Raw genomic sequence first — 2351 nt, forward strand, 5'->3', positions numbered from 1 at the left:
CATTTAGTAAAGAGGAGTCTTCCTTTTTTTTCTGTTAGAGGTATTTCTTTTTCTAACTCCAAAACCTAGGTGGTGATGCCATTATTCTTCTTGCATCAGGGTCAGGTGGATTTAATAGATAACAGTTGTAAAGTCCTTGGAGGTATTCAGGGAGAAGAGCTTGACACAGTCTATACAGATTTAATGACTAAAATGTCCTGTTTGCTACTTCCCAACTGCCACCTCTCCCTGTATTCATTACTTTTGTCTACTCTATAATTGCTCACATCAATGATCTGGTGAATAAACTCACACATATCAAGTCTGCCAATAAAACTGAAGTCAAGTTCAATTTCTTTGGGGGAGAAATATTGAAGTTAGCACCATATTCCTGCTTGTTTCTTTAATGTAATTAGAGAAGATGTTTTCCTCAAATATTTTATTCTCTGAGAAGTTCTGCTTGTTCCAAACACTTTAAAGTGCTTGATTTTGGATGCTGTGAAACATTACAAAAGTGCACTGTGCATTATCATTATATGTTGAAAAATACTGATTTAAAAACTGGCTTCCCTGGTGGCTTAGATGGTAAAGAATCTGCCTGCAATGCGGCAGGCCAGGGTTTGATCCCTGGGTTGGAAAGTTCCTCTGGGGAAGGGAGTAGCAACCCATTCCAGTATTCTTTCCTGGAAAGTCCGACATGACTAAGCGACTAACATTTTTTCTCTTAGAGATACGTTTGTTAGGTATACCTTACTCCTGGATGCAGCTGAGTCAGCATTGTTGAAGTCTTCCCAGCTCCACGGCAATCATGTCTAAGTCAGAGTCTCCCAAGGAATCCACACAGCTGCAGAAACTCTTCTTGGAGGAGAGAGCTTCGACACGACCAACGAGAGCCTGAGGAGCCATTCTGAGCAATGGGGAGTGCTCACAGACTGTGTGGTAAAGAGACATCCAAACACCAAGCATTTCAGAGGCTTCCAGTTTGTCAGATATGCCACTGTGGAGGAGGTGGACACGGCCAAAAGGTGAGGCCACACAAGGTGGATGCAAGAGTTGTGGAACCCAAGAGAAGATTCTCAAAGACCTGGTACCCACATAAGTGTGAAAAAGATTTTTGCTGGTGGCATTAAAGAAGACACTGATAAACTTCACTTGAGAGATTATTTTGAATAGTATGGGAAAACTGAAATGATTGAAATCGTGACTGACCGAGGTAGTGGCAAAAAGCAAGACTTTGCTTTTGTAACCTTTGATGACCATGACTGTATAGACAAGATTGTCATTCATAAATACAACACTGTGAAGGGCCACAAATGTGAAGTTAGAAAAGCCCTATGTAAGGAAGAGATGGCTAGTGCTTCGTCCAGCCAAAGAGGTGGATGTGGTCCTGGAAACTTTGGTGGTGGTCGTGGAGATGGTTTTGGTGGGAATGACAACTTTGGTCATGGAGGAAACTTCAGTGATTGAAGTGGCTTTGGTGGAAACTGTGGAGGGGTGGATATAGTGGCAGTGGGGATGGCTATAATGGATTTGGTAATAATGGAAGCAATTTTGGACAATGATTTTGGCAGTTACAACAATCAATCTTCAAATTTTGGTTCCACGAAAGGAGGAAACTTTGGAGGCAGAAGTTCTGGCTCCTATGGTGGTGGAGGCCAATACTTTGCCAAACCATGAAACCAAGGTGGCTATGATGGTTCCAGCAGCAGCAGTAGCTATCACAGTGGCAGAAGGTTCTAATTACTGCCAGGAAACAAAGCTTAGCAGGAAAGGAGAGCCAGAGGAGTGACAGGCAAGCTACAGGTTAGAACAAATTTGTGAACTCAGCCAAGCACAGTGGTGGCAGGGTCTAACTGCTATAAAGAAGACATGTTTTAGACAACACTCGTGTATGGGCAAAAATTCCAGAACTACTGTATTTGTGACTAACTCTATCAGTTCAGTTCGGTTCAGTTGGTCAGTTGTGTCTGACTCTCTGACCCCACGAACCTCAGTACGCCAGGCCTGCTTGTTCATCACCAACTCCCAGAGTTTACTCAAACTCATATGTATTGAGTCAGTGATACCATCCAACCATCTCAACCTCTGCCATCCCCTTCTCCTCCTGCCCTCAATCTTTCCCAGCATCAGGGTCTTTTCAAATCAAACAGCTGTTTGCCTCAGGTGGCCAAAGTATTGCAGTTTCAGCTTTAGTATCAGTCCTTCCAATGAACATCCAGGATTGATCTCCTTTAGAATGGACTGGTTGGATCTCCTTGCAGTCCAAGGGACTCTCAAGAGTCTTCTCTAACACCACAGTTCAAAAGCATCAATTCTTCAGTGCTCAGTGCTTTCTTTATAGTCCAACTCTCACATCCATACATGACTACTGG

At 43.1% G+C, this 2351-nt stretch overlaps 1 pseudogene; it reads left to right on the forward strand.

Annotated features, from left to right (window-relative positions):
- The first annotated feature begins 787 nt into the window (after nt 1–787).
- Nucleotides 788–1719, forward strand: LOC129536886 (heterogeneous nuclear ribonucleoprotein A1-like; annotated as a pseudogene).
- Nucleotides 1720–2351: the final 632 nt, after the last annotated feature.

The sequence above is a fragment of the Moschus berezovskii genome, chromosome 6 (assembly GCF_049115385.1).
Source record: "Moschus berezovskii isolate FMDL1 chromosome 6, NW_MosBer_1.0, whole genome shotgun sequence".
Classification (NCBI taxonomy): domain Eukaryota; kingdom Metazoa; phylum Chordata; class Mammalia; order Artiodactyla; family Moschidae; genus Moschus; species Moschus berezovskii.